Here is a 23,999-nt window from a genome sequence, read left to right as displayed (position 1 = left end):
TTCAAATTTTTCACCTTTTACCCCCAAAGATATCGAAATATTGAGGCAATTTTAATGACTGTGCAGACATTCCTTTTGAGCTATTTTTTGGCTAAACGGTAAGTCGTATCACAGAAAGGATGGCACAATGTCCCTTCAATTCGGAGTGATCTACAACTTTGGTCCTGTGACATTTTGTCGTATCTCTCTCCCTTATACGTTAAATTTGGCCGTATTTCTGGATTGTTCGTAAATTTGGTGATGTTTACAAGTATATTTTATTGTTTGACACACTTATAACAATGATAGGATCATCACGTTATGTGCGCACATTGGTACGATTAAGGGACATATATGTACCAAATTTCATGATTCTAGCTTATACATAAGTAGGCAAAATGTAATGTCAAATGTAAAAATGCACCCAAATTTCACCCTATTCAAAATTTGAACTCAATTTACCCCCTTAATATGGGAGATACGAGGAAATGGTTTAGAAACAAACATGTAGAGCGATAAATGAGGCGTCTGAGGGCGCAATCCGTTTCTTAATATCATAAACCGTTTAGGAGATATGAATCTCGAAGTGGAAGTCTGCACTTTTCAACGTGCTCATGCTTATCCGTCATCTATATATATAAAAGCAAGTCGGGCTGGAGCGATGTATATATAAATATTTAAAAATGAAAAAAGACGTGAATTAATGAGGCACTTCCAGAAATCTCAGAAATTTGAAACTTGGTACGGAGGAAACTGATGACCCCAGGATCCCTAGAAAAATCGGAAATTCTCAAAATTCCCTGAAGGGGGCACGCTGGGGGGGCTCAAATTTTGGGCTCAGCATAAGAACACAGTCGTATAGTATATCCAAAACGATAACCTATAGGTTTCGTGGGCTTAAAAATTTTCGGGAATTTCCTCATTTTTATCCCCTATCCCCCCAAATCAAAATGGCGGCACAACCTGCCAGACGAAGTAGACAATTGAAATTTGGTGAAATTATAGCTTTTGGTCCCTAACCGACGGGAAAATTCCAAGATGTTCAAATTTTTCACTTTTTACCCCCCTAAGATATCGAAATATATAGGCAATTTTAATGACTGTGCAGACATTCCTTTTGAGCTATTTTTTGGCTAAACGGTAAGTCGTATCACAAAACGGATGGCACAATGTCCCTTCAGTTCGGAGTGATCTACAACTTTGGTCCTGTGACATTTTGTCGTATCTCTCTCCCTTATACGTTAAATTTGGCCGTATTTCTGTATTGTTCGTAAATTTGGTGATTTTTTAAAGTAAATTTTATTGTTTGACACACTTATAACAATGATAGGATCATCACGTTATGTGCGCACATTGGCACGATTAAGGGACATATGTGTACCAAATTTCATGATTCTAGCTTATACATAAGTAGGCAAAATGTAATGTCAAATGTAAAAATGCACCCAAATTTCACCCTATTCAAAATTTGAACTCAATTTACCCCCTTAATATGGGAGATACGAGGAAATGGTTTAGAAACAAACATGTAGAGCGATAAATGAGACGTCTTAGGGCGCAAACCGTTTCTTAATATCATAAACCGTTTAGGAGATATGAATCTCGAAGTGGAAGTCTGCACTTTTCAACGTGCTCATGCTTATCCGTCATCTATATATATAAAAGCAAGTCGGGCTGGAGCGATGTATATATAAATATTTAAAAATGAAAAAAGACGTGAATTAATGAGGCACTTCCAGAAATCTCAGAAATTTGAAACTTGGTACGAGGGAAACTGATGACCCCAAGATCCCTAGAAAAATCGGAAATTCTCAAAATTCCCTGAAGGGGGCACGCTGGGGGGCTCAAATTTTGGGCTCAGCATAAGAACACAGTCGTATAGTATATCCAAAACGATAACCTATAGGTTTCGTGGGCTTAACAATTTTCGGGAATTTCCTCATTTTTATCCCGCATCCCCCCAAATCAAGATGGCGGCACAACCTGCGAGACGAGGTAGACAATTGAAATTTGGTGAAATTATAGCTTTTGGTCCCTAACCGACGGGAAAATTCCAAGATGTTCAAATTTTTCACCTTTTACCCCCAAAGATATCGAAATATTGAGGCAATTTTAATGACTGTGCAGACATTCCTTTTGAGCTATTTTTTGGCTAAACGGTAAGTCGTATCACAGAAAGGATGGCACAATGTCCCTTCAATTCGGAGTGATCTACAACTTTGGTCCTGTGACATTTTGTCGTATCTCTCTCCCTTATACGTTAAATTTGGCCGTATTTCTGGATTGTTCGTAAATTTGGTGATTTTTACAAGTATATTTTATTGTTTGACACACTTATAACAATGATAGGATCATCACGTTATGTGCGCACATTGGTACGATTAAGGGACATATATGTACCAAATTTCATGATTCTAGCTTATACATAAGTAGGCAAAATGTAATGTCAAATGTAAAAATGCACCCAAATTTCACCCTATTCAAAATTTGAACTCAATTTACCCCCTTAATATGGGAGATACGAGGAAATGGTTTAGAAACAAACATGTAGAGCGATAAATGAGGCGTCTGAGGGCGCAAACCGTTTCTTAATATCATTAACCGTTTAGGAGATATGAATCTCGAATTGGAAGTCTGCACTTTTCAACGTGCTCATGCTTATCCGTCATCTATATATATAAAAGCAAGTCGGGCTGGAGCGATGTATATATAAATATTTAAAAATGAAAAAAGACGTGAATTAATGAGGCACTTCCAGAAATCTCAGAAATTTGAAACTTGGTACGAGGGAAACTGATGACCCCAAGATCCCTAGAAAAATCGGAAATTCTCAAAATTCCCTGAAGGGGGCACGCTGGGGGGCTCAAATTTTGGGCTCAGCATAAGAACACAGTCGTATAGTATATCCAAAACGATAACCTATAGGTTTCGTGGGCTTAACAATTTTCGGGAATTTCCTCATTTTTATCCCGCATCCCCCCAAATCAAGATGGCGGCACAACCTGCGAGACGAGGTAGACAATTGAAATTTGGTGAAATTATAGCTTTTGGTCCCTAACCGACGGGAAAATTCCAAGATGTTCAAATTTTTCACCTTTTACCCCCAAAGATATCGAAATATTGAGGCAATTTTAATGACTGTGCAGACATTCCTTTTGAGCTATTTTTTGGCTAAACGGTAAGTCGTATCACAAAACGGATGGCACAATGTCCCTTCAATTCGGAGTGATCTACAACTTTGGTCCTGTGACATTTTGTCGTATCTCTCTCCCTTATACGTTAAATTTGGCCGTATTTCTGTATTGTTCGTAAATTTGGTGATTTTTACAAGTAAATTTTATTGTTTGACACACTTATAACAATGATAGGATCATCACGTTATGTGCGCACATTGGCACGATTAAGGGACATATGTGTACCAAATTTCATGATTCTAGCTTATACATAAGTAGGCAAAATGTAATGTCAAATGTAAAAATGCACCCAAATTTCACCCTATTCAAAATTTGAACTCAATTTACCCCCTTAATATGGGAGATACGAGGAAATGGTTTAGAAACAAACATGTAGAGCGATAAATAAGGCGTCTTAGGGCGCAAACCGTTTCTTAATATCATAAACCGTTTAGGAGATATGAATCTCGAAGTGGAAGTCTGCACTTTTCAACGTGCTCATGCTTATCCGTCATCTATATATATAAAAGCAAGTCGGGCTGGAGCGATGTATATATAAATATTTAAAAATGAAAAAAGACGTGAATTAATGAGGCACTTCCAGAAATCTCAGAAATTTGAAACTTGGTACGAGGGAAACTGATGACCCCAAGATCCCTAGAAAAATCGGAAATTCTCAAAATTCCCTGAAGGGGGCACGCTGGGGGGCTCAAATTTTGGGCTCAGCATAAGAACACAGTCGTATAGTATATCCAAAACGATAACCTATAGGTTTCGTGGGCTTAACAATTTTCGGGAATTTCCTCATTTTTATCCCGCATCCCCCCAAATCAAGATGGCGGCACAACCTGCGAGACGAGGTAGACAATTGAAATTTGGTGAAATTATAGCTTTTGGTCCCTAACCGACGGGAAAATTCCAAGATGTTCAAATTTTTCACCTTTTACCCCCAAAGATATCGAAATATTGAGGCAATTTTAATGACTGTGCAGACATTCCTTTTGAGCTATTTTTTGGCTAAACGGTAAGTCGTATCACAGAAAGGATGGCACAATGTCTCTTCAATTCGGAGTGATCTACAACTTTGGTCCTGTGACATTTTGTCGTATCTCTCTCCCTTATACGTTAAATTTGGCCGTATTTCTGGATTGTTCGTAAATTTGGTGATTTTTACAAGTATATTTTATTGTTTGACACACTTATAACAATGATAGGATCATCACGTTATGTGCGCACATTGGTACGATTAAGGGACATATATGTACCAAATTTCATGATTCTAGCTTATACATAAGTAGGCAAAATGTAATGTCAAATGTAAAAATGCACCCAAATTTCACCCTATTCAAAATTTGAACTCAATTTACCCCCTTAATATGGGAGATACGAGGAAATGGTTTAGAAACAAACATGTAGAGCGATAAATGAGGCGTCTGAGGGCGCAATCCGTTTCTTAATATCATAAACCGTTTAGGAGATATGAATCTCGAAGTGGAAGTCTGCACTTTTCAACGTGCTCATGCTTATCCGTCATCTATATATATAAAAGCAAGTCGGGCTGGAGCGATGTATATATAAATATTTAAAAATGAAAAAAGACGTGAATTAATGAGGCACTTCCAGAAATCTCAGAAATTTGAAACTTGGTACGAGGGAAACTGATGACCCCAAGATCCCTAGAAAAATCGGAAATTCTCAAAATTCCCTGAAGGGGGCACGCTGGGGGGCTCAAATTTTGGGCTCAGCATAAGAACACAGTCGTATAGTATATCCAAAACGATAACCTATAGGTTTCGTGGGCTTAACAATTTTCGGGAATTTCCTCATTTTTATCCCGCATCCCCCAAAATCAAGATGGCGGCACAACCTGCGAGACGAGGTAGACAATTGAAATTTGGTGAAATTATAGCTTTTGGTCCCTAACCGACGGGAAAATTCCAAGATGTTCAAATTTTTCACCTTTTACCCCCAAAGATATCGAAATATTGAGGCAATTTTAATGACTGTGCAGACATTCCTTTTGAGCTATTTTTTGGCTAAACGGTAAGTCGTATCACAGAAAGGATGGCACAATGTCTCTTCAATTCGGAGTGATCTACAACTTTGGTCCTGTGACATTTTGTCGTATCTCTCTCCCTTATACGTTAAATTTGGCCGTATTTCTGGATTGTTCGTAAATTTGGTGATTTTTACAAGTATATTTTATTGTTTGACACACTTATAACAATGATAGGATCATCACGTTATGTGCGCACATTGGTACGATTAAGGGACATATATGTACCAAATTTCATGATTCTAGCTTATACATAAGTAGGCAAAATGTAATGTCAAATGTAAAAATGCACCCAAATTTCACCCTATTCAAAATTTGAACTCAATTTACCCCCTTAATATGGGAGATACGAGGAAATGGTTTAGAAACAAACATGTAGAGCGATAAATGAGGCGTCTGAGGGCGCAATCCGTTTCTTAATATCATAAACCGTTTAGGAGATATGAATCTCGAAGTGGAAGTCTGCACTTTTCAACGTGCTCATGCTTATCCGTCATCTATATATATAAAAGCAAGTCGGGCTGGAGCGATGTATATATAAATATTTAAAAATGAAAAAAAGACGTGAATTAATGAGGCACTTCCAGAAATCTCAGAAATTTGAAACTTGGTACGAGGGAAACTGATGACCCCAAGATCCCTAGAAAAATCGGAAATTCTCAAAATTCCCTGAAGGGGGCACGCTGGGGGGCTCAAATTTTGGGCTCAGCATAAGAACACAGTCGTATAGTATATCCAAATCGATAACCTATAGGTTTCGTGGGCTTAACAATTTTCGGGAATTTCCTCATTTTTATCCCGCATCCCCCCAAATCAAGATGGCGGCACAACCTGCGAGACGAGGTAGACAATTGAAATTTGGTGAAATTATAGCTTTTGGTCCCTAACCGACGGGAAAATTCCAAGATGTTCAAATTTTTCACCTTTTACCCCCAAAGATATCGAAATATTGAGGCAATTTTAATGACTGTGCAGACATTCCTTTTGAGCTATTTTTTGGCTAAACGGTAAGTCGTATCACAAAACGGATGGCACAATGTCCCTTCAGTTCGGAGTGATCTACAACTTTGGTCCTGTGACATTGTGTCGTATCTCTCTCCCTTATACGTTAAATTTGGCCGTATATCTGTATTGTTCGTAAATTTGGTGATTTTTACAAGTAAATTTTATTGTTCGACACACTTATAACAATGATAGGATCATCACGTTATGTGCGCACATTGGCACGATTAAGGGACATATGTGTACCAAATTTCATGATTCTAGCTTATACATAAGTAGGCAAAATGTAATGTCAAATGTAAAAATGCACCCAAATTTCACCCTATTCAAAATTTGAACTCAATTTACCCCCTTAATATGGGAGATACGAGGAAATGGTTTAGAAACAAACATGTAGAGCGATAAATGAGGCGTCTTAGGCCGCAAACCGTTTCTTAATATCATAAACCGTTTAGGAGATATGAATCTCGAAGTGGAAGTCTGCACTTTTCAACGTGCTCATGCTTATCCGTCATCTATATATATAAAAGCAAGTCGGGCTGGAGCGATGTATATATAAATATTTAAAAATGAAAAAAGACGTGAATTAATGAGGCACTTCCAGAAATCTCAGAAATTTGAAACTTGGTACGAGGGAAACTGATGACCCCAAGATCCCTAGAAAAATCGGAAATTCTCAAAATTCCCTGAAGGGGGCACGCTGGGGGGCTCAAATTTTGGGCTCAGCATAAGAACACAGTCGTATAGTATATCCAAAACGATAACCTATAGGTTTCGTGGGCTTAACAATTTTCGGGAATTTCCTCATTTTTATCCCGCATCCCCCCAAATCAAGATGGCGGCACAACCTGCGAGACGAGGTAGACAATTGAAATTTGGTGAAATTATAGCTTTTGGTCCCTAACCGACGGGAAAATTCCAAGATGTTCAAATTTTTCACCTTTTACCCCCAAAGATATCGAAATATTGAGGCAATTTTAATGACTGTGCAGACATTCCTTTTGAGCTATTTTTTGGCTAAACGCTAAGTCGTATCACAGAAAGGATGGCACAATGTCCCTTCAATTCGGAGTGATCTACAACTTTGGTCCTGTGACATTTTGTCGTATCTCTCTCCCTTATACGTTAAATTTGGCCGTATTTCTGGATTGTTCGTAAATTTGGTGATTTTTACAAGTATATTTTATTGTTTGACACACTTATAACAATGATAGGATCATCACGTTATGTGCGCACATTGGTACGATTAAGGGACATATATGTACCAAATTTCATGATTCTAGCTTATACATAAGTAGGCAAAATGTAATGTCAAATGTAAAAATGCACCCAAATTTCACCCTATTCAAAATTTGAACTCAATTTACCCCCTTAATATGGGAGATACGAGGAAATGGTTTAGAAACAAACATGTAGAGCGATAAATGAGGCGTCTGAGGGCGCAATCCGTTTCTTAATATCATAAACCGTTTAGGAGATATGAATCTCGAAGTGGAAGTCTGCACTTTTCAACGTGCTCATGCTTATCCGTCATCTATATATATAAAAGCAAGTCGGGCTGGAGCGATGTATATATAAATATTTAAAAATGAAAAAAGACGTGAATTAATGAGGCACTTCCAGAAATCTCAGAAATTTGAAACTTGGTACGAGGGAAACTGATGACCCCAAGATCCCTAGAAAAATAGGAAATTCTCAAAATTCCCTGAAGGGGGCACGCTGGGGGGCTCAAATTTTGGGCTCAGCATAAGAACACAGTCGTATAGTATATCCAAAACGATAACCTATAGGTTTCGTGGGCTTAACAATTTTCGGGAATTTCCTCATTTTTATCCCGCATCCCCCCAAATCAAGATGGCGGCACAACCTGCGAGACGAGGTAGACAATTGAAATTTGGTGAAATTATAGCTTTTGGTCCCTAACCGACGGGAAAATTCCAAGATGTTCAAATTTTTCACCTTTTACCCCCAAAGATATCGAAATATTGAGGCAATTTTAATGACTGTGCAGACATTCCTTTTGAGCTATTTTTTGGCTAAACGGTAAGTCGTATCACAAAACGGATGGCACAATGTCCTTCAGTTCGGAGTGATCTACAACTTTGGTCCTGTGACATTTTGTCGTATCTCTCTCCCTTATACGTTAAATTTGGCCGTATTTCTGTATTGTTCGTAAATTTGGTGATTTTTTACAAGTAAATTTTATTGTTTGACACACTTATAACAATGATAGGATCATCACGTTATGTGCGCACATTGGCACGATTAAGGGACATATGTGTACCAAATTTCATGATTCTAGCTTATACATAAGTAGGCAAAATGTAATGTCAAATGTAAAAATGCACCCAAATTTCACCCTATTCAAAATTTGAACTCAATTTACCCCCTTAATATGGGAGATACGAGGAAATGGTTTAGAAACAAACATGTAGAGCGATAAATGAGGCGTCTTAGGCCGCAAACCGTTTCTTAATATCATAAACCGTTTAGGAGATATGAATCTCGAAGTGGAAGTCTGCACTTTTCAACGTGCTCATGCTTATCCGTCATCTATATATATAAAAGCAAGTCGGGCTGGAGCGATGTATATATAAATATTTAAAAATGAAAAAAGACGTGAATTAATGAGGCACTTCCAGAAATCTCAGAAATTTGAAACTTGGTACGAGGGAAACTGATGACCCCAAGATCCCTAGAAAAATCGGAAAATCTCAAAATTCCCTGAAGGGGGCACGCTGGGGGGGCTCAAATTTTGGGCTCAGCATAAGAACACAGTCGTATAGTATATCCAAAACGATAACCTATAGGTTTCGTGGGCTTAACAATTTTCGGGAATTTCCTCATTTTTATCCCGCATCCCCCCAAATCAAGATGGCGGCACAACCTGCGAGACGAGGTAGACAATTGAAATTTGGTGAAATTATAGCTTTTGGTCCCTAACCGACGGGAAAATTCCAAGATGTTCAAATTTTTCACCTTTTACCCCCAAAGATATCGAAATATTGAGGCAATTTTAATGACTGTGCAGACATTCCTTTTGAGCTATTTTTTGGCTAAACGCTAAGTCGTATCACAGAAAGGATGGCACAATGTCCCTTCAATTCGGAGTGATCTACAACTTTGGTCCTGTGACATTTTGTCGTATCTCTCTCCCTTATACGTTAAATTTGGCCGTATTTCTGGATTGTTCGTAAATTTGGTGATTTTTACAAGTATATTTTATTGTTTGACACACTTATAACAATGATAGGATCATCACGTTATGTGCGCACATTGGCACGATTAAGGGACATATGTGTACCAAATTTCATGATTCTAGCTTATACATAAGTAGGCAAAATGTAATGTCAAATGTAAAAATGCACCCAAATTTCACCCTATTCAAAATTTGAACTCAATTTACCCCCTTAATATGGGAGATACGAGGAAATGGTTTAGAAACAAACATGTAGAGCGATAAATGAGGCGTCTGAGGGCGCAATCCGTTTCTTAATATCATAAACCGTTTAGGAGATATGAATCTCGAAGTGGAAGTCTGCACTTTTCAACGTGCTCATGCTTATCCGTCATCTATATATATAAAAGCAAGTCGGGCTGGAGCGATGTATATATAAATATTTAAAAATGAAAAAAGACGTGAATTAATGAGGCACTTCCAGAAATCTCAGAAATTTGAAACTTGGTACGAGGGAAACTGATGACCCCAAGATCCCTAGAAAAATAGGAAATTCTCAAAATTCCCTGAAGGGGGCACGCTGGGGGGCTCAAATTTTGGGCTCAGCATAAGAACACAGTCGTATAGTATATCCAAAACGATAACCTATAGGTTTCGTGGGCTTAACAATTTTCGGGAATTTCCTCATTTTTATCCCGCATCCCCCCAAATCAAGATGGCGGCACAACCTGCGAGACGAGGTAGACAATTGAAATTTGGTGAAATTATAGCTTTTGGTCCCTAACCGACGGGAAAATTCCAAGATGTTCAAATTTTTCACCTTTTACCCCCAAAGATATCGAAATATTGAGGCAATTTTAATGACTGTGCAGACATTCCTTTTGAGCTATTTTTTGGCTAAACGGTAAGTCGTATCACAAAACGGATGGCACAATGTCCTTCAGTTCGGAGTGATCTACAACTTTGGTCCTGTGACATTTTGTCGTATCTCTCTCCCTTATACGTTAAATTTGGCCGTATTTCTGTATTGTTCGTAAATTTGGTGATTTTTTACAAGTAAATTTTATTGTTTGACACACTTATAACAATGATAGGATCATCACGTTATGTGCGCACATTGGCACGATTAAGGGACATACGTGTACCAAATTTCATGATTCTAGCTTATACATAAGTAGGCAAAATGTAATGTCAAATGTAAAAATGCACCCAAATTTCACCCTATTCAAAATTTGAACTCAATTTACCCCCTTAATATGGGAGATACGAGGAAATGGTTTAGAAACAAACATGTAGAGCGATAAATGAGGCGTCTTAGGCCGCAAACCGTTTCTTAATATCATAAACCGTTTAGGAGATATGAATCTCGAAGTGGAAGTCTGCACTTTTCAACGTGCTCATGCTTATCCGTCATCTATATATATAAAAGCAAGTCGGGCTGGAGCGATGTATATATAAATATTTAAAAATGAAAAAAGACGTGAATTAATGAGGCACTTCCAGAAATCTCAGAAATTTGAAACTTGGTACGAGGGAAACTGATGACCCCAAGATCCCTAGAAAAATCGGAAATTCTCAAAATTCCCTGAAGGGGGCACGCTGGGGGGCTCAAATTTTGGGCTCAGCATAAGAACACAGTCGTATAGTATATCCAAAACGATAACCTATAGGTTTCGTGGGCTTAACAATTTTCGGGAATTTCCTCATTTTTATCCCGCATCCCCCAAAATCAAGATGGCGGCACAACCTGCGAGACGAGGTAGACAATTGAAATTTGGTGAAATTATAGCTTTTGGTCCCTAACCGACGGGAAAATTCCAAGATGTTCAAATTTTTCACCTTTTACCCCCAAAGATATCGAAATATTGAGGCAATTTTAATGACTGTGCAGACATTCCTTTTGAGCTATTTTTTGGCTAAACGGTAAGTCGTATCACAGAAAGGATGGCACAATGTCTCTTCAATTCGGAGTGATCTACAACTTTGGTCCTGTGACATTTTGTCGTATCTCTCTCCCTTATACGTTAAATTTGGCCGTATTTCTGGATTGTTCGTAAATTTGGTGATTTTTACAAGTATATTTTATTGTTTGACACACTTATAACAATGATAGGATCATCACGTTATGTGCGCACATTGGTACGATTAAGGGACATATATGTACCAAATTTCATGATTCTAGCTTATACATAAGTAGGCAAAATGTAATGTCAAATGTAAAAATGCACCCAAATTTCACCCTATTCAAAATTTGAACTCAATTTACCCCCTTAATATGGGAGATACGAGGAAATGGTTTAGAAACAAACATGTAGAGCGATAAATGAGGCGTCTGAGGGCGCAATCCGTTTCTTAATATCATAAACCGTTTAGGAGATATGAATCTCGAAGTGGAAGTCTGCACTTTTCAACGTGCTCATGCTTATCCGTCATCTATATATATAAAAGCAAGTCGGGCTGGAGCGATGTATATATAAATATTTAAAAATGAAAAAAAGACGTGAATTAATGAGGCACTTCCAGAAATCTCAGAAATTTGAAACTTGGTACGAGGGAAACTGATGACCCCAAGATCCCTAGAAAAATCGGAAATTCTCAAAATTCCCTGAAGGGGGCACGCTGGGGGGCTCAAATTTTGGGCTCAGCATAAGAACACAGTCGTATAGTATATCCAAATCGATAACCTATAGGTTTCGTGGGCTTAACAATTTTCGGGAATTTCCTCATTTTTATCCCGCATCCCCCCAAATCAAGATGGCGGCACAACCTGCGAGACGAGGTAGACAATTGAAATTTGGTGAAATTATAGCTTTTGGTCCCTAACCGACGGGAAAATTCCAAGATGTTCAAATTTTTCACCTTTTACCCCCAAAGATATCGAAATATTGAGGCAATTTTAATGACTGTGCAGACATTCCTTTTGAGCTATTTTTTGGCTAAACGGTAAGTCGTATCACAAAACGGATGGCACAATGTCCCTTCAGTTCGGAGTGATCTACAACTTTGGTCCTGTGACATTGTGTCGTATCTCTCTCCCTTATACGTTAAATTTGGCCGTATATCTGTATTGTTCGTAAATTTGGTGATTTTTACAAGTAAATTTTATTGTTCGACACACTTATAACAATGATAGGATCATCACGTTATGTGCGCACATTGGCACGATTAAGGGACATATGTGTACCAAATTTCATGATTCTAGCTTATACATAAGTAGGCAAAATGTAATGTCAAATGTAAAAATGCACCCAAATTTCACCCTATTCAAAATTTGAACTCAATTTACCCCCTTAATATGGGAGATACGAGGAAATGGTTTAGAAACAAACATGTAGAGCGATAAATGAGGCGTCTTAGGCCGCAAACCGTTTCTTAATATCATAAACCGTTTAGGAGATATGAATCTCGAAGTGGAAGTCTGCACTTTTCAACGTGCTCATGCTTATCCGTCATCTATATATATAAAAGCAAGTCGGGCTGGAGCGATGTATATATAAATATTTAAAAATGAAAAAAGACGTGAATTAATGAGGCACTTCCAGAAATCTCAGAAATTTGAAACTTGGTACGAGGGAAACTGATGACCCCAAGATCCCTAGAAAAATCGGAAATTCTCAAAATTCCCTGAAGGGGGCACGCTGGGGGGCTCAAATTTTGGGCTCAGCATAAGAACACAGTCGTATAGTATATCCAAAACGATAACCTATAGGTTTCGTGGGCTTAACAATTTTCGGGAATTTCCTCATTTTTATCCCGCATCCCCCCAAATCAAGATGGCGGCACAACCTGCGAGACGAGGTAGACAATTGAAATTTGGTGAAATTATAGCTTTTGGTCCCTAACCGACGGGAAAATTCCAAGATGTTCAAATTTTTCACCTTTTACCCCCAAAGATATCGAAATATTGAGGCAATTTTAATGACTGTGCAGACATTCCTTTTGAGCTATTTTTTGGCTAAACGCTAAGTCGTATCACAGAAAGGATGGCACAATGTCCCTTCAATTCGGAGTGATCTACAACTTTGGTCCTGTGACATTTTGTCGTATCTCTCTCCCTTATACGTTAAATTTGGCCGTATTTCTGGATTGTTCGTAAATTTGGTGATTTTTACAAGTATATTTTATTGTTTGACACACTTATAACAATGATAGGATCATCACGTTATGTGCGCACATTGGTACGATTAAGGGACATATATGTACCAAATTTCATGATTCTAGCTTATACATAAGTAGGCAAAATGTAATGTCAAATGTAAAAATGCACCCAAATTTCACCCTATTCAAAATTTGAACTCAATTTACCCCCTTAATATGGGAGATACGAGGAAATGGTTTAGAAACAAACATGTAGAGCGATAAATGAGGCGTCTGAGGGCGCAATCCGTTTCTTAATATCATAAACCGTTTAGGAGATATGAATCTCGAAGTGGAAGTCTGCACTTTTCAACGTGCTCATGCTTATCCGTCATCTATATATATAAAAGCAAGTCGGGCTGGAGCGATGTATATATAAATATTTAAAAATGAAAAAAGACGTGAATTAATGAGGCACTTCCAGAAATCTCAGAAATTTGAAACTTGGTACGAGGGAAACTGATGACCCCAAGATCCCTAGAAAAATAGGAAATTCTCAAAATTCCCTGAAGGGGGCACGCTGGGGGGCTCAAATTTTGGGCTCAGCATAAGAACACAGTCGTATAGTATATCCAAAACGATAACCTATAGGTTTCGTGGGCTTAACAATTTTCGGGAATTTCCTCATTTTTATCCCGCATCCCCCCAAATCAAGATGGCGGCACAACCTGCGAGACGAGGTAGACAATTGAAATTTGGTGAAATTATAGCTTTTGGTCCCTAACCGACGGGAAAATTCCAAGATGTTCAAATTTTTCACCTTTTACCCCCAAAGATATCGAAATATTGAGGCAATTTTAATGACTGTGCAGACATTCCTTTTGAGCTATTTTTTGGCTAAACGGTAAGTCGTATCACAAAACGGATGGCACAATGTCCTTCAGTTCGGAGTGATCTACAACTTTGGTCCTGTGACATTTTGTCGTATCTCTCTCCCTTATACGTTAAATTTGGCCGTATTTCTGTATTGTTCGTAAATTTGGTGATTTTTTACAAGTAAATTTTATTGTTTGACACACTTATAACAATGATAGGATCATCACGTTATGTGCGCACATTGGCACGATTAAGGGACATATGTGTACCAAATTTCATGATTCTAGCTTATACATAAGTAGGCAAAATGTAATGTCAAATGTAAAAATGCACCCAAATTTCACCCTATTCAAAATTTGAACTCAATTTACCCCCTTAATATGGGAGATACGAGGAAATGGTTTAGAAACAAACATGTAGAGCGATAAATGAGGCGTCTTAGGCCGCAAACCGTTTCTTAATATCATAAACCGTTTAGGAGATATGAATCTCGAAGTGGAAGTCTGCACTTTTCAACGTGCTCATGCTTATCCGTCATCTATATATATAAAAGCAAGTCGGGCTGGAGCGATGTATATATAAATATTTAAAAATGAAAAAAGACGTGAATTAATGAGGCACTTCCAGAAATCTCAGAAATTTGAAACTTGGTACGAGGGAAACTGATGACCCCAAGATCCCTAGAAAAATCGGAAAATCTCAAAATTCCCTGAAGGGGGCACGCTGGGGGGGCTCAAATTTTGGGCTCAGCATAAGAACACAGTCGTATAGTATATCCAAAACGATAACCTATAGGTTTCGTGGGCTTAACAATTTTCGGGAATTTCCTCATTTTTATCCCGCATCCCCCCAAATCAAGATGGCGGCACAACCTGCGAGACGAGGTAGACAATTGAAATTTGGTGAAATTATAGCTTTTGGTCCCTAACCGACGGGAAAATTCCAAGATGTTCAAATTTTTCACCTTTTACCCCCAAAGATATCGAAATATTGAGGCAATTTTAATGACTGTGCAGACATTCCTTTTGAGCTATTTTTTGGCTAAACGCTAAGTCGTATCACAGAAAGGATGGCACAATGTCCCTTCAATTCGGAGTGATCTACAACTTTGGTCCTGTGACATTTTGTCGTATCTCTCTCCCTTATACGTTAAATTTGGCCGTATTTCTGGATTGTTCGTAAATTTGGTGATTTTTACAAGTATATTTTATTGTTTGACACACTTATAACAATGATAGGATCATCACGTTATGTGCGCACATTGGCACGATTAAGGGACATATGTGTACCAAATTTCATGATTCTAGCTTATACATAAGTAGGCAAAATGTAATGTCAAATGTAAAAATGCACCCAAATTTCACCCTATTCAAAATTTGAACTCAATTTACCCCCTTAATATGGGAGATACGAGGAAATGGTTTAGAAACAAACATGTAGAGCGATAAATGAGGCGTCTGAGGGCGCAATCCGTTTCTTAATATCATAAACCGTTTAGGAGATATGAATCTCGAAGTGGAAGTCTGCACTTTTCAACGTGCTCATGCTTATCCGTCATCTATATATATAAAAGCAAGTCGGGCTGGAGCGATGTATATATAAATATTTAAAAATGAAAAAAGACGTGAATTAATGAGGCACTTCCAGAAATCTCAGAAATTTGAAACTTGGTACGAGGGAAACTGATGACCCCAAGATCCCTAGAAAAATAGGAAATTCTCAAAATTCCCTGAAGGGGGCACGCTGGGGGGCTCAAATTTTGGGCTCAGCATAAGAACACAGTCGTATAGTATATCCAAAACGATAACCTATAGGTTTCGTGGGCTTAACAATTTTCGGGAATTTCCTCATTTTTATCCCGCATCCCCCCAAATCAAGATGGCGGCACAACCTGCGAGACGAGGTAGACAATTGAAATTTGGTGAAATTATAGCTTTTGGTCCCTAACCGACGGGAAAATTCCAAGATGTTCAAATTTTTCACCTTTTACCCCCAAAGATATCGAAATATTGAGGCAATTTTAATGACTGTGCAGACATTCCTTTTGAGCTATTTTTTGGCTAAACGGTAAGTCGTATCACAAAACGGATGGCACAATGTCCTTCAGTTCGGAGTGATCTACAACTTTGGTCCTGTGACATTTTGTCGTATCTCTCTCCCTTATACGTTAAATTTGGCCGTATTTCTGTATTGTTCGTAAATTTGGTGATTTTTTACAAGTAAATTTTATTGTTTGACACACTTATAACAATGATAGGATCATCACGTTATGTGCGCACATTGGCACGATTAAGGGACATACGTGTACCAAATTTCATGATTCTAGCTTATACATAAGTAGGCAAAATGTAATGTCAAATGTAAAAATGCACCCAAATTTCACCCTATTCAAAATTTGAACTCAATTTACCCCCTTAATATGGGAGATACGAGGAAATGGTTTAGAAACAAACATGTAGAGCGATAAATGAGGCGTCTTAGGCCGCAAACCGTTTCTTAATATCATAAACCGTTTAGGAGATATGAATCTCGAAGTGGAAGTCTGCACTTTTCAACGTGCTCATGCTTATCCGTCATCTATATATATAAAAGCAAGTCGGGCTGGAGCGATGTATATATAAATATTTAAAAATGAAAAAAGACGTGAATTAATGAGGCACTTCCAGAAATCTCAGAAATTTGAAACTTGGTACGAGGGAAACTGATGACCCCAAGATCCCTAGAAAAATCGGAAAATCTCAAAATTCCCTGAAGGGGGCACGCTGGGGGGGCTCAAATTTTGTGCTCAGCATAAGAACACAGTCGTATAGTATATCCAAAACGATAACCTATAGGTTTCGTGGGCTTAACAATTTTCGGGAATTTCCTCATTTTTATCCCGCATCCCCCCAAATCAAGATGGCGGCACAACCTGCGAGACGAGGTAGACAATTGAAATTTGGTGAAATTATAGCTTTTGGTCCCTAACCGACGGGAAAATTCCAAGATGTTCAAATTTTTCACCTTTTACCCCCAAAGATATCGAAATATTGAGGCAATTTTAATGACTGTGCAGACATTCCTTTTGAGCTATTTTTTGGCTAAACGCTAAGTCGTATCACAGAAAGGATGGCACAATGTCCCTTCAATTCGGAGTGATCTACAACTTTGGTCCTGTGACATTTTGTCGTATCTCTCTCCCTTATACGTTAAATTTGGCCGTATTTCTGGATTGTTCGTAAATTTGGTGATTTTTACAAGTATATTTTATTGTTTGACACACTTATAACAATGATAGGATCATCACGTTATGTGCGCACATTGGCACGATTAAGGGACATATGTGTACCAAATTTCATGATTCTAGCTTATACATAAGTAGGCAAAATGTAATGTCAAATGTAAAAATGCACCCAAATTTCACCCTATTCAAAATTTGAACTCAATTTACCCCCTTAATATGGGAGATACGAGGAAATGGTTTAGAAACAAACATGTAGAGCGATAAATGAGGCGTCTGAGGGCGCAATCCGTTTCTTAATATCATAAACCGTTTAGGAGATATGAATCTCGAAGTGGAAGTCTGCACTTTTCAACGTGCTCATGCTTATCCGTCATCTATATATATAAAAGCAAGTCGGGCTGGAGCGATGTATATATAAATATTTAAAAATGAAAAAAGACGTGAATTAATGAGGCACTTCCAGAAATCTCAGAAATTTGAAACTTGGTACGAGGGAAACTGATGACCCCAAGATCCCTAGAAAAATCGGAAATTCTCAAAATTCCCTGAAGGGGGCACGCTGGGGGGCTCAAATTTTGGGCTCAGCATAAGAACACAGTCGTATAGTATATCCAAAACGATAACCTATAGGTTTCGTGGGCTTAACAATTTTCGGGAATTTCCTCATTTTTATCCCGCATCCCCCCAAATCAAGATGGCGGCACAACCTGCGAGACGAGGTAGACAATTGAAATTTGGTGAAATTATAGCTTTTGGTCCCTAACCGACGGGAAAATTCCAAGATGTTCAAATTTTTCACCTTTTACCCCCAAAGATATCGAAATATTGAGGCAATTTTAATGACTGTGCAGACATTCCTTTTGAGCTATTTTTTGGCTAAACGGTAAGTCGTATCACAAAACGGATGGCACAATGTCTCTTCAGTTCGGAGTGATCTACAACTTTGGTCCTGTGACATTTTGTCGTATCTCTCTCCCTTATACGTTAAATTTGGCCGTATTTCTGTATTGTTCGTAAATTTGGTGATTTTTACAAGTAAATTTTATTGTTTAACACACTTATAACAATGATAGGATCATCATGTTATGTGCGCACATTGGCACGATTAAGGGACATATGTGTACCAAATTTCATGATTCTAGCTTATACATAAGTAGGCAAAATGTAATGTCAAATGTAAAAATGCACCCAAATTTCACCCTATTCAAAATTTGAACTCAATTTACCCCCTTAATATGGGAGATACGAGGAAATGGTTTAGAAACAAACATGTAGAGCGATAAATGAGGCGTCTTAGGGCGCAAACCGTTTCTTAATATCATACACCGTTTAGGAGATATGAATCTCGAAGTGGAAGTCTGCACTTTTCAACGTGCTCATGCTTATCCGTCATCTATATATATAAAAGCAAGTCGGGCTGGAGCGATGTATATATAAATATTTAAAAATGAAAAAAGACGTGAATTAATGAGGCACTTCCAGAAATCTCAGAAATTTGAAACTTGGTACGAGGGAAACTGATGACCCCAAGATCCCTAGAAAAATCGGAAAGTCTCAAAATTCCCTGAAGGGGGCACGCTGGGGGGGGCTCAAATTTTGGGCTCAGCATAAGAACACAGTCGTATAGTATATCCAAAACGATAACCTATAGGTTTCGTGGGCTTAACAATTTTCGGGAATTTCCTCATTTTTATCCCGCATCCCCCCAAATCAAGATGGCGGCACAACCTGCGAGACGAGGTAGACAATTGAAATTTGGTGAAATTATAGCTTTTGGTCCCTAACCGACGGGAAAATTCCAAGATGTTCAAATTTTTCACCTTTTACCCCCAAAGATATCGAAATATTGAGGCAATTTTAATGACTGTGCAGACATTCCTTTTGAGCTATTTTTTGGCTAAACGGTAAGTCGTATCACAGAAAGGATGGCACAATGTCCCTTCAATTCGGAGTGATCTACAACTTTGGTCCTGTGACATTTTGTCGTATCTCTCTCCCTTATACGTTAAATTTGGCCGTATTTCTGGATTGTTCGTAAATTTGGTGATTTTTACAAGTATATTTTATTGTTTGACACACTTATAACAATGATAGGATCATCACGTTATGTGCGCACATTGGTACGATTAAGGGACATATATGTACCAAATTTCATGATTCTAGCTTATACATAAGTAGGCAAAATGTAATGTCAAATGTAAAAATGCACCCAAATTTCACCCTATTCAAAATTTGAACTCAATTTACCCCCTTAATATGGGAGATACGAGGAAATGGTTTAGAAACAAACATGTAGAGCGATAAATGAGGCGTCTGAGGGCGCAATCCGTTTCTTAATATCATAAACCGTTTAGGAGATATGAATCTCGAAGTGGAAGTCTGCACTTTTCAACGTGCTCATGCTTATCCGTCATCTATATATATAAAAGCAAGTCGGGCTGGAGCGATGTATATATAAATATTTAAAAATGAAAAAAGACGTGAATTAATGAGGCACTTCCAGAAATCTCAGAAATTTGAAAATTGGTACGAGGGAAACTGATGACCCCAAGATCCCTAGAAAAATCGGAAATTCTCAAAATTCCCTGAAGGGGGCACGCTGGGGGGCTCAAATTTTGGGCTCAGCATAAGAACACAGTCGTATAGTATATCCAAAACGATAACCTATAGGTTTCGTGGGCTTAACAATTTTCGGGAATTTCCTCATTTTTATCCCGCATCCCCCCAAATCAAGATGGCGGCACAACCTGCGAGACGAGGTAGACAATTGAAATTTGGTGAAATTATAGCTTTTGGTCCCTAACCGACGGGAAAATTCCAAGATGTTCAAATTTTTCACCTTTTACCCCCAAAGATATCGAAATATTGAGGCAATTTTAATGACTGTGCAGACATTCCTTTTGAGCTATTTTTTGGCTAAACGGTAAGTCGTATCACAAAACGGATGGCACAATGTCTCTTCAATTCGGAGTGATCTACAACTTTGGTCCTGTGACATTTTGTCGTATCTCTCTCCCTTATACGTTAAATTTGGCCGTATTTCTGGATTGTTCGTAAATTTGGTGATTTTTACAAGTATATTTTATTGTTTGACACACTTATAACAATGATAGGATCATCACGTTATGTGCGCACATTGGCACGATTAAGGGACATATGTGTACCAAATTTCATGATTCTAGCTTATACATAAGTAGGCAAAATGTAATGTCAAATGTAAAAATGCACCCAAATTTCACCCTATTCAAAATTTGAACTCAATTTACCCCCTTAATATGGGAGATACGAGGAAATGGTTTAGAAACAAACATGTAGAGCGATAAATGAGGCGTCTGAGGGCGCAATCCGTTTCTTAATATCATAAACCGTTTAGGAGATATGAATCTCGAAGTGGAAGTCTGCACTTTTCAACGTGCTCATGATTATCCGTCATCTATATATATAAAAGCAAGTCGGGCTGGAGCGATGTATATATAAATATTTAAAAATGAAAAAAGACGTGAATTAATGAGGCACTTCCAGAAATCTCAGAAATTTGAAACTTGGTACGAGGGAAACTGATGACCCCAAGATCCCTAGAAAAATCGGAAATTCTCAAAATTCCCTGAAGGGGACACGCTGGGGGGCTCAAATTTTGGGCTCAGCATAAGAACACAGTCGTATAGTATATCCAAAACGATAACCTATAGGTTTCGTGGGCTTAACAATTTTCGGGAATTTCCTCATTTTTATCCCGCATCCCCCCAAATCAAGATGGCGGCACAACCTGCGAGACGAGGTAGACAATTGAAATTTGGTGAAATTATAGCTTTTGGTCCCTAACCGACGGAAAAATTCCAAGATGTTCAAATTTTTCACCTTTTACCCCCAAAGATATCGAAATATTGAGGCAATTTTAATGACTGTGCAGACATTCCTTTTGAGCTATTTTTTGGCTAAACGGTAAGTCGTATCACGAAACGGAAAGCACAGTGTCCCTTCAATTCGGAGTGATCTACAACTTTGGTCCTGTGACATTTTGTCGTATCTCTCTCCCTTATACGTTAAATTTGGCCGTATTTCTGGATTGTTCGTAAATTTGGTGATTTTTACAAGTATATTTTATTGTTTGACACACTTATAACAATGATAGGATCATCACGTTATGTGCGCACATTGGTACGATTAAGGGACATATATGTACCAAATTTCATGATTCTAGCTTATACATAAGTAGGCAAAATGTAATGTCAAATGTAAAAATGCACCCAAATTTCACCCTATTCAAAATTTGAACTCAATTTACCCCCTTAATATGGGAGATACGAGGAAATGGTTTAGAAACAAACATGTAGAGCGATAAATGAGGCGTCTGAGGGCGCAATCCGTTTCTTAATATCATAAACCGTTTAGGAGATATGAATCTCGAAGTGGAAGTCTGCACTTTTCAACGTGCTCATGCTTATCCGTCATCTATATATATAAAAGCAAGTCGGGCTGGAGCGATGTATATATAAATATTTAAAAATGAAAAAAGACGTGAATTAATGAGGCACTTCCAGAAATCTCAGAAATTTGAAACTTGGTACGAGGGAAACTGATGACCCCAAGATCCCTAGAAAAATCGGAAATTCTCAAAATTCCCTGAAGGGGGCACGCTGGGGGGCTCAAATTTTGGGCTCAGCATAAGAACACAGTCGTATAGTATATCCAAAACGATAACCTATAGGTTTCGTGGGCTTAACAATTTTCGGGAATTTCCTCATTTTTATCCCGCAACCCCCCAAATCAAGATGGCGGCACAACCTGCGAGACGAGGTAGACAATTGAAATTTGGTGAAATTATAGCTTTTGGTCCCTAACCGACGGGAAAATTCCAAGATGTTCAAATTTTTCACCTTTTACCCCCAAAGATATCGAAATATTGAGGCAATTTTAATGACTGTGCAGACATTCCTTTTGAGCTATTTTTTGGCTAAACGGTAAGTCGTATCACAAAACGGATGGCACAATGTCTCTTCAGTTCGGAGTGATCTACAACTTTGGTCCTGTGACATTTTGTCGTATCTCTCTCCCTTATACGTTAAATTTGGCCGTATTTCTGTATTGTTCGTAAATTTGGTGATTTTTACAAGTAAATTTTATTGTTTGACACACTTATAACAATGATAGGATCATCATGTTATGTGCGCACATTGGCACGATTAAGGGACATATGTGTACCAAATTTCATGATTCTAGCTTATACATAAGTAGGCAAAATGTAATGTCAAATGTAAAAATGCACCCAAATTTCACCCTATTCAAAATTTGAACTCAATTTACCCCCTTAATATGGGAGATACGAGGAAATGGTTTAGAAACAAACATGTAGAGCGATAAATGAGGCGTCTTAGGGCGCAAACCGTTTCTTAATATCATACACCGTTTAGGAGATATGAATCTCGAAGTGGAAGTCTGCACTTTTCAACGTGCTCATGCTTATCCGTCATCTATATATATAAAAGCAAGTCGGGCTGGAGCGATGTATATATAAATACTAGCAAATGTACCCGTGCTTCGCTACGGTATTCTACATTGTATACGGATATCGACGTAAATACTGTGCGTGCAGCAAATGAGATTGTTTTAAAATTGCATGTCTCTTAGCCTTATCCGAGAAATAGCATGGGGAGGTCCACATACGTTGTTTCCAATGTAAAGTGAGGGTTGCGGAGTTGTGATGATAACGCCAGGCTCACTTGCCTACTGCCATTCACAATCGAGTTGGCAAGTTTACATTATAATTGCAGGCCCCAATGCCTACTGCGCGGTCACAATCGATTTGGGGAGTTTTAGTTACAATGGCAGACCCATTTCCTACTTTCAGACAGGTTACAGTTGAGGAGTTTTTATTATAATACCAGGCAACTTCCCTACCACCAGTCAAAATTGAGTTGTGCAGTTATCATTATAATGACAGTCCCTTTTTACTGCTGCTAGCCAGCTTACTGCCAGTCACACAGAATTAGTGAGTTTCCATGAAAATAGCAGGCCACTATGCCTAATGCTAGTCAAATTTTAGATTGGAACATTTGTTTATAATGGCGGGCACCCTGGCCTAGAGCCAAACACAATAGAGTAGGGGACTTTCGAACAAAACTGCATGATCCCTTGCCTTCTGCAAGACAAATCGAAAAGTGAATTATTCATTAAAATGGTAGGCCCTCCTTACTAATGCCAGTTACACAGGAGTTGGAGAAGGACCCCATTCTTACTGCCAGCAGTCAAAGTCGGAGTAGGGAGTACTGATTACAATAGCAGACACATCCTTTCTCGATCTCTACAAATCGACATCAATGAATATATATACAGATGGACATACGAAAGTATATGAATGTTTACAATATTGCAGACCTTCATTTACAGATTAACTGCTGCTAAACGGTACGTCATATCGACAAAGGATTGTACCGT

The sequence above is a fragment of the Anabrus simplex genome, chromosome 6 (assembly GCF_040414725.1).
Source record: "Anabrus simplex isolate iqAnaSimp1 chromosome 6, ASM4041472v1, whole genome shotgun sequence".
Taxonomy (NCBI): Eukaryota; Metazoa; Arthropoda; class Insecta; order Orthoptera; family Tettigoniidae; genus Anabrus; species Anabrus simplex.
This window is presented reverse-complemented; position numbering follows the sequence as displayed.